The sequence below is a fragment of the Sapajus apella genome, unplaced genomic scaffold (assembly GCF_009761245.1).
Source record: "Sapajus apella isolate SASKATOON/1434 unplaced genomic scaffold, GSC_monkey_1.0 scaffold36, whole genome shotgun sequence".
Taxonomy (NCBI): domain Eukaryota; kingdom Metazoa; phylum Chordata; class Mammalia; order Primates; family Cebidae; genus Sapajus; species Sapajus apella.
The window spans coordinates 5,113,168-5,123,654 of NW_022436976.1; the positions used below are offsets into that span (position 1 = coordinate 5,113,168).

The following is a 10,487-nucleotide window of genomic DNA, read 5'->3' on the forward strand; positions in this document are numbered from 1 at the left end:
CCAGGGTGGTCTTGAACTCCTGACCTCTGATTTACCTGCCTTGGCCTCCCAAAGTACTGGGATTATAGATATGAGCCACCATACCCAGCCTATATCGCTTCTTGTAGACTTGACATTTTGGAAGAACTCTGTGCCAGAGAATGAGTTGATTTTAATTTTATGATTTTATTGATAAATTTTCCACTATTTTTATGAACTATTAATTTGTTGAGTACTTTATGTCTGTAGCTTTAGTGCTAAAATTTTTTTGTAGTAAAATTCTTTTGTAGTAAAATTTTTTTTGTCTTTAGCAAAGTTTATACTGTTAGTGTGACAACACAGATTCTTTTAATGTTGGTTTTGCTTGTTTTTAAATTTTGTATGACTTTTCATCTATGTATGTTTCTTTTTTTGGGGGGGGTGCAGCTGTTTTTTATTTCAGGGAGACATCAGGGTAGGGGGCTGAGTCTTTCTTGGCAGCAGCTTTCCTCCTGGCGGGCAGGACATTGCTCAGCTCCTCCCGCTTCCTCTTGGCCCGGATGTGTGTCCCCACCCTTTTCTTGATGAACTTTAGGGCCCGTTTGTCCTTGGAGACTTTCAGCAACTCCATGATGCGCCACTCGTACGGGGCAAAGCCACACACCTCCCGGATCATGTCCCGCACAAACTTGGTGTGTTTGGTCAGACGCCTGTGGCGGCGGCTGTGCCTGGGCTTGCTCACGTTCTTGGTTACCCTGTGGCCCTTGTTGAGGCCCACGGCCATAGGATACCGAAGAGCCATGGCTGCTACTCTCCAATGGCGACCGTGGTGGGAGCCATGTATGTTTCTTATGGTCTGATCGAAGGAAAAATTATAGGCTGGGTGTCGTGGCTTCTGCCTATAATCCCAGCACTTTAGGAGGCTGAGGCAGGTGGATCACTTGAGGTCAGGAGTTCGAGACCAGCCTGACCAACATGGTGAAACCTATCTCTACTAAAAATACAAAAAGTTAACTGGGTTTGGTGGCAGGTGCCTGTAATCCCAGGTACTCGGGAGGATGAGGCAAGAGAATCACTTGAACCCAGGAGGCAAGGGTTTCAGTGAGCTGAGATCACAACTGTACTCCAGCCTTGGCTACAGAGTGAGACTCTGTCTCAAAGAAAAAAAAAATTGTAATAGCCTGAATATCAGGGGTAAGGATTTTGGTCGTAGGCGTTTTATGATAATTACCCCTCAGTGGTATGTAGAAGAATATGTAAATTTGCTCTGTTTCAAGGCTTGGAGCTACCTCAAGAAGAAAAAGCTAATACAATATTTGTAATGTTTCCAGAGCTCTCCAAATGGGGAATTTTGGGTAAATAGGTCAGAAGAGGATTAAAATATCTTGGGTTAGTGTAATAATATTACAATAGGGTCCTTAGGTTGATGTTAACTTCTTTTGGGGGTAAATTTATATTTTTTGTGGTGTTTGCTTACTTTTTTCAACAGGGATGTAGTGGGAGCAGTGATGTGCTAAATTTCAGTATGTTCTGGAGTAATGAATCAGTTTAATGGGGCAGACACTGTTTTCAGTAGCGTAACAGTAGGGGCATAGGTAAGCTATGAGGGGCTAAAGCTTGCTCTGATCATGTCTGTTTTGAATTTTGTTTGTTTGTGTCATTTTTGTTTTACATTTCGGGAGGAAAAATATTTTGCATTAAGAAAGGTTATTGCCAGCGGGCACAGTGGCTGACACCTGTAATCCCAGAACTTTGGGAGGCTGAAGCCAGTGGATTACTTGAGGCCAGAAGTTCGAGACCAGACTGGCCAATATGGTGAAACCCTGTCTCTATGAAAAATATAAAAATTAGCTAGGTGTGGTGGCAGGTGCCTGTAATCCCAGCTACTTGGGAGGCTGAGGCAGGTGAATTGCTTGAATCCAGGAGGCGGGGGTTGCAGTGAGCCAGGATTGCACTAACTCCAGCCTGTATGACAAGAGCAAAACTCCGTCTCGGAAAAAAAAAAAAAAAGAAAGAAAGAAAAAGAAATAGATACCAGTGTTGTTTCTCTGGCTATCATTGGGTGAAGTTTTCTGAGTTTTATACAGTCTCTTATTAGATCGCATTAGATCACATCGCTTTACCCAGGACAATTGCTTCACTGTCTTCTGACTGGCAGTACCCCTGTGGCCCTGTGCCTTGGCTCATTTTGTTTTCTTCAGCCTTGAAAGCTTCTTCCCACATGCACTGACATCCACTCGTGCGCCTGTTGCCTGATGCCTCCTGGCCCCCATTTTGCTGCATCCCAAGGGTACAGGGCTTTTATCTCTTCTACTGACCTTGCTTGGTTCTTCCTTGTGGGCTAGTGCTTTGCACCCGTCTCTCTGCCCCTCACGAATTGTACACCCATGAGAATTAGACATTATTTCCCTTAAATATACAAGGATCATATAGTCTTTCTCTTTTTGTTGTGTGTGTATATGACATCCAGAACATGGACCTGTGATTACCAGTCTGACACCAACAAATCCCTCAGTTAGAATGTACAGGTTAAACAAAACTTTTAAAAGCTCATATAATAAGACCTCAAGGCTGTTAACCTGGTTGTCTCATGGTTATCAGAAACTCTGTTTGGCAGCTTCATATTTCTTGACTAAAAGCCTAAATAACCAGCAGGTGTGGTGGCTCATACCTGTAATCCCAGCACTTTGGGAGGCAGAGGCGGGGGGGTCATCTAAGGTTGGGAGTTCGAGACCAGCCTGACCAACATGGAAAAACCCCATCTCTACTAAAAATAAAACAAAAACAAAAACAAAAAAACTTAGCTGGGCATGGTGGTGCATGCCTGTAATCCCAGCTACTCGGAAGGCTGAGCCGGGAGAATCGCTTGAAGTGGAGGTTGCAGTGAGCCAAGATTGTGCCATTGCACTCCAGCATGGGCAACAAGAGCAAAACTCTGTCTCTAAATAAATAAATAAATGCCTAAATTCGCTGATTAAGTTTTAGGCATTCTTTCAAAGGGGTTCTGGTGAAAAGATTGGTAACTTCTATTTAGTGCTTAGTGAAAATATTTTGAATTGATGTATGTATCAGTTATTGCCATTTCTTTATTACATTCAAAAGGTTTTTTGCCAAAAAAGTAATAGCTAAGAGGGGAAATAGGACAAGTGAAAGGAACTACAGAAGCCATGGCCTTGAACCCAGCAGCAAGAGATCAGTCAGTTCTGGGAATCTCATGTATTTCATATGGTTAGAAGAACAGTGAGATCTTTACTGCTGAGATGGGGGGTGAAAGCAGAAGACAACTCACAAATGGCACTCTGCCAATATTTGGTTTTGATGCTGATGAGGCCATTCATAGGTGCCATGATCACAGCTGGAATTCCTATAGGTGTGGCTGAAAAGAAAGGGTCTATTTGAACTAGTCATTATGACAAACACCAAATACCTCTCTTGTTCTCATTACAAGTTAATCCAGGAACTGGTGTAAAATGGGTGAAGAATCCAGCTGTCATCTGTTTTTTAACCTGTCTGCTGGAATTGTCAGAGGTTACTATTAGAAAGCAGGAGGATCCTGGTCAGCAGACAAATATTTCCCATATTCTCCAAACTTGTGTGGATATCATGGACATGGCCTTTAGATAAATGGAATCTGACACTTATAAACTACCTGCCCATACATAAGCAAAACAGCGTTGGTTCTATTTGCATTTTGCAAATGAAGCATCAACTGCAGGTATCTATCCCACTGTAAGTAGCTTTTGCCTCTCTCTGGCTTTCCTAGCTTTAAAAACGTTTCTGCAAGATGAGTGAGGTACTGAACTTTGAGGAAGAGTCCACCGTAATAACAGTAAAGTTTAATGATGCATAACTTTGAGAGACTGACAAATTCCCAGCCAAAGTATTGATTCTTACAGAATTTATGAAGCACATGCTGTATTCTGTCATTATGGTCTTTTTTTGGCTGAAAGAATCACGTAAAATAGATTTTTAAATGAGTGGTAATAGCCAGACATAAAGAAGGTATTGATGTGTGTCACGAAGGGTGAAATAGCATGCCAGATTAAGGCATATAACAAATCAAAAACAACAGTACCCTCTACTACTACAAATGTCAATTTGCTTTTCCTTTGAATCACCCCTTCTATTTACCACTTTACGCATTTACAATTTGCCTTCTACAGACCTCTTCTAAAGAGCGTTAAAGATGTGAAGAATTTTTGCATAGCTGCAAATACTGCTTTGGGAGATACTAAAAGTTCAAAAACCGGTTGCTTAAATTTGGCAAAGAAATTTGCTCTTATATGTAAAAATGCCCTTTGCAAAAATAATGCTAAAAGCTTATAATCTAATCTTTATTATATGCATATATAAATGTCATATATAGTGGATCAAGATTTGATATTAAATTTTTTTATCGATTTGATAATTTTTAAATAATACTGAAATTTTTTATGTGTTTTTCAGAAACATTAAAAATTTATTCTTCCTTTACATCTTCCAGCTAAGCTCTTTTCTGTTCCCACATGATTGCCTGGAAGTCATCTTTACACTAACACGTTTTGAAAAAGTATGGAATTCATTCCTTTCTGTCTGTAAATGCACTCTTCATATTAATGCCTAGGATCAATTAGTTTCTCAAGAAACAATTGAAATGTAAGTCTTTGTCGTCCCACAATCATTTTGTTTTGACACATTGGGGGAAAAAAGTGGCTTTCAAGAATAGTAATTTAAACTTTGATTTTATGCTTCACTTTGGAATACATGTTTATTAAATGTGTATCTCGCTGACAGAGTAATCAATACAGATTGTGTAGCACATTAGAAGAAAACCACGTCTGAGATTATTAGAGAAATTAAATGGTTTTAGTTTTGCTTACTTGAGCAATATGCGAAAATTAACAGTTTAAAACCTTTCATGTATCTGACTAGGCTTAGTCTTAGACAGAGCTCATGGTTTTGTTTTGGGTTCTTTTTGTTTCTTTTCTTTTCTGTTTTTTGTTTCTAAGCAAAGTTTCTTATACTCTGTGTGGTTAGCATTCATCTAGTAAACATCAAATTACCTGAAATCCTAATTTTAAAGACTAACATTTATAGAGAGAGATCCACACTTAGGTGGGAGACAGAAGGGAAATGGAAATTGATTGAGTGGCTGCGGCTTTCCCTGAAAAGCAGTGCTGTGTTTCCATCACATTCCAGAAACCTTTACAGAGCAAGAAAAAGAGGTCATCCAGGTCTAACTGTGCTAGGAACCAATGGATCCCAGACGCAAATATATCTCCCATGCACCCAGAAATCTTATGAGAATCAGCCAAATCCTTCTTCGAACAGCTGCTTCTCAACAATTCAGGAGTTTATCAACCTAATATAAAAGTAACTTGGCAGGAAGAAAAAGGCTGAGACTCTCAATAGACTCTTCTCAGGCCTAGTGGAGCCTGAAGAACTCTTCAAGGTCTTAGTCAACAGTGAACAGAGGAATTTGAACCAGCACACTCATCTATACCACAAACCAGCTGCCGAGAGAGCCAGAGAGGGGTCAATTTTTACATAAACATTTTTTCCCAGGCCACACAAAGGCAGATTCAAATAAAATAGGACAAGTTCTAGATGGAATATGAAAACAAAAACTCAGGGAACAGGAAAGTGATTCCTTACTTCCAAATAATATCTCTCAAGCAGTTCCCATGAACACATTACAGTTCACCCCGGGGAGATTTCAATTCATGGGATCTGTTTTTCATAAGTTTTCCAAATGGACGTTTTTTAAAAGAACAACTTACAGTTTGATTGATTGATGTGCTAGAACTAAAATTTTAAAAAGCTATATATTTCAGAAGCATGTTTTAAAAGGTAGCCATACTCAAAGATATTTGAAATGCAGAGGCTGTTCACTCACACCTAGATCTTAATTGCCTATTTTTTTTCAACTCAGACCCAGCATTCGTTAGACACTATAGGCAGACTATACACATATTATGTATACATAAGTGCACATAATCACAGCACTTGGTTGTGACAAACTAGTTTTACTAAAATGGAAGATTTAATAGATGAAATGAGGAAATATGTCAATGTAATAGCATTTTAGATTTTGCAAATGAGCTATTCCTAAGGCAACATGAATTGCTTTGCTTTTATATTTCCACAATCGTTTGTTCATTTGACAACTAACATTCAGAATCCATCTTTGATCTTGGAGGACTTGTACAAATCAAAGTACAGTAAATTCTTACTCTTGGGGCCTCAAAGTGACACTCGACAAAATCTGTCTTCTGACAGAGTCCTTGGCCTGTTGAATATACAGACCTTCCACAAGACCTGGTGTCAGGGCTACTCTTTAGCAGACTTGAAAAGAGGGCTTTCAACATTACTCTGTGCCCCACTTCCCATCAACCATCTGGGACACAAAAATTCTAGTTTCTACCTATTGAGGATTTATTATGTGACACACACTTACGTGTATTATTTCTGATCCTTACATCAACTTGCAGGATCAGAATGACATTCTCATTGCATAGAAAATGAAGCTCCATAGTACATCTTCTAAGAGGCAGAGCTGGGTTTTAATCTTGGGTCTGACTTCAAAGCCCCTCCTGAAGCCAATAACATCGTCATGTCTCAGCCTGAGGCTTCCCTGTGGAGTTCACACCCAAACTCGTTCTTCCTGTTTTGACTCTAGATTCCCTTCCTGGAGCTTTGGCTTGGGACACTAATTATCTGAATATAGGCAGTAATGAATTTTTTTTTCCTATAAGAGGTTAGAACAGAAAGCGTGTAGGCTCCCACCTCTTCTATTAGCTTTTGTTACAAATTCTATCTACTTTCTGATTGGGACATTTTGGAAATGATACCTTTATGCAGAGGAATTGTAACAGGATAAATCTCGAACAGCATGGCATATTGTTGATCAGGCAGACAACATGACTGCCAATTCGGCGTGCTGCTAACATAAGCCATTTGTGTTGTGAAAAATCCTGTTAGGTTCTTAGAGCTACAAAGCCTGTGATGAGAAATTGTCTTTATTTTGCTTTGTGAATATCTGCCATTTGATTTTCACTTTGCAACATAAACTGACATCTCTTAGACTTGTAACAGAATTTTTCCACTGTGAATAAGTCCCCGAAAGCATGCTCAATTGGTAGAACAGCCTGATGTTCTGTTAAAAATCACTGGAAATTAATTTCCGTTAAAGACTCAGCTTTGAAATTTACTGTGTTACTTGGGAGAGCCATATCACCTCTCTAAACCTTCATCTATAAAATGGCTGTCATGAGAATCAAGTGAGATTCTAGCTTTACAAACTTTTTTTTTTTATGAACTGTTAAGAATTATACAAAAATAAGGGCATTTCTGGGCATCATTTGGAATCCTATTCATTCCTTTCTGAGAAACAATCTTGCAATGTAAGGCATTGACTTGCATCTTCCATCTGTGCTATCCTTTGACCTTACCCTATAATACTTCTTGGATTTTCCCCAAATTTACCTCTGCTCTGCCAATAATCAATATGTCAGGAGCTTCAGACATGTTCTCCTTGGGTTTCCTAATTCTGACCAATGGCAAATCTTGAAGTTATTAGGTAGCAAGGGCTCATTTATCAAATCCTTACCAAGAAGCTTTTTCTGTGGGTAATTTTTTCCCTTTTCTATTAGTTCCCAGTTTATCTTGTGTAATCAGTGATTACTGTTTACTTGGGATAGAAGGTAGGGATTGATAGAAGTGCGTGAGGAATGATGAATGAAGAAGATACCTCTGTCACTCATCTTTTCTTCCCATTTGCTTCTCACTTGGGGGTAACAGGTACCTCTCATGCCCATTAGACTGATTCTTTCTGTAAAAAGTACCTTAGTGCCCTCTACAGGTTGTGTGAATTTCTCATCCCATGATCTTGTTTACACGTGTTTTCTCCCTCTACCCTCTCCTAAAACCACTGGTGGCTAGGTTTTTCTCAATGATGCTGGATTCCAGGAGGATTGCTTATTTATAGTATTTTCTTAATTGTATTTATCTAATGGGAGTATTGAAGAAAATGGTGATTTCAATCATGTGTAATTTGAGACAGAGAATTGATCCCAACTATTTTGCATGTCAGTAGTTACTAGACCATTCACAGGTGATAAGCTACAGAAGACATTTGCAGGTGAGATATCTGAAACCTAAAACAGTTAAGTAACTTTGTAAGGCTTCCAAAATTATTCTGTGGTAGTTGCAGGGCCAGAATCTAGGTCTCCCAGCATTCATTCAAACATCCTTCCTTTGTTTTGAATAGTTTCTTTTCCATATTTTCAAAAGTTTCTGTTTTGTCCTCCAATTGTGTACCTCAAAACCTACCCCAAAGAGCTACTAACGTCATCCATTTGGCTTCAGTAGGTAACTGATGGATTAGGTCTTCCAGCATGTCAAAAGGATCTGCTTGGTAATACTAATCTAATTTGTAACTACATCCTGGTGCCATTGCAAATATCTCAGAGGTCAAAAGTATAATTTAGTGAGAACCAGAAAGTGCAGTAAACACGGGAGAGGGCTCATTGCTTGATTTACTTGAAAGCTGCCTAAAGCAAAGCACTCCAACATACAACCTTGTAATGAGCTTTGGATTGAAAGGCAGAAATCTTTTGGCTTTTTCTCGTTTTTACAGTCTGGAAATTCTTCAACATCTTCTCAGCTTTCTGTTTTTTGAAATGTCATTCACTCATCCCCAAGTTAATTGACATCATCAGCCTGGAGTTTATCTTGCTCACTCCAAGTGCAGCATGTCCACTGACTCAAATCCTCAAGAATTTGGGACTCATGAAAGTTTTTCATTTTTGAAATTATTTAGATTTGGAATACAATTTTGATGAAAACAGTGTTGCATTTTAATCTGGATCCTTGGAGAAAAATAAAAACCTTGGAATACAATTAAGTCCTGAAGATCAAAATTAAGAGTGAAAATATCTAGATACAAGTTCTGAGAGGCTAACCCAAAGAGGACTTTGGAAAACTACTTAAAAATGGCAAGTCAACCACAAATCTATATTTGTTCAGCTTCTGGATTTCCTCTTGCTAAGTAGTTTTAAAGCTATTTAACAGTATTTAATTGACATTTAACTCACTATTTTACTTGCTTCAAGTCTTTCATACTGAAGCGTACCCAATTATAACTTGTACATGAAAAATTACCTTAGCCTGATTTCCAAATGGCTAAATAGTTTGATATAATTTCAACTAGAATTCTGTAATATTGGTGCTGCAGGTGCTGGAGCAGCATTTTCCAACTGTCGATTATGATCCTTTAGTAGGTCATGAAATCAATTTAGTTGATTGTGATTAGCATTAAAAATAATAAAAAAAGAAAGGAAGAGAATTGCAAGAACATAAGAAATTATGTACGAGTTAAGTATTGTTATGTGAGACTCTTTCTTCAGTTGTGTGTGTATTTGGATTGGGATATAAATTATATTTCTTTTGTGGGCTGCAGTCAAACTGAGAAACATTATTTTAGACTGCAGTGGTTAAGAGAAAGAACTCCTTCCCGGCTGTATGAATCATTCTGAGACTTGATTTTCTACTCTGAAAATGTATGTAATAAGACTTTCATAACAGGGTTGTTGTGAGAATTAAGAAAAACATAAAATAACATTGATGCACAGTGTCTGACATAGTAAGAATCTAATATTATTATTTTTGTGGGAGTTATAATGAGAATTATTTGAAATCGTTTGAAATAGTAAATCAAAGCTCTGACACTTATCCCTTAAATCAAGTTCCCTTGTTGCAAACTTCTACCTCCCAAGCACATAGCCCCTGGGAAGGAGGAGCTGGGCATTCCCAAGATTAGAACAAAGAAGCCATTGATCAGTTTTAAATCTCAAAAGCTGGCTCCTTTGACTTCTTTGCCAAGACAATAGTCATGAAATTTAGACTGAAGAAAGAAAAAGATTTTCTAAATTCCTTTATTTCTTCTTTAACTATTGAGAAGCAACCAGACTAATAATACTAGAGAGTTTTCAATGAAAGTGAGTTCAGGGTAGGTTAGGAAGAAGTCGGGAAATGCCTGGCCCCTCAGTTCCCATTGGATTCTGGGTAGAAGACAGGGAAATAGGAGAACCACACTCCAGCTTCTCCAGTCTTCACCAATTCCTGGTGGTTGGGGTTGAGCGACAGAAGAGTATAGAGATGTTCTAGAGAATTTGAGAGGAGTGGTGGGGGGACAGGGCCTTTTCCCCTCCAAGAGGACTTGTGAAGCTATCACCTCACAGGTTCCTTCTGCTTAGCTATTGGGGCTTTTACATAAAATTAAATTCAGTGGCTTACTGTAGAAAGATCTGAATTTAAGCCCTCAGAGTCTCCCCCAGCTCTTGTATGGTATGGTAGCTATCCAGAAGTTTCCGCGTTTCCTGTGAAACAAACTAGGGGCATATGGCTGGAAGTAGGTGAAGGTCTTGCCTGGCAACTTGGCCAAAGCAGGTGCTCTAAAGAAATGGAAGCCATCCGCAGAAGATAAAGATCCAATTGGGAATCATGATTTTCAGTGAAAGCAGAGAGATGAGGCTTGATCAATAAGAGGA

The 10,487-nt window shown here is 38.9% G+C and overlaps 1 pseudogene; it reads right to left on the reverse strand.

The window, feature by feature from the left end:
- Window positions 1-397: 397 nt before the first annotated feature.
- Window positions 398-793, reverse strand: LOC116563779 (annotated as a pseudogene).
- Between the last annotated feature and the right edge of the window lie 9,694 nt (window positions 794-10,487).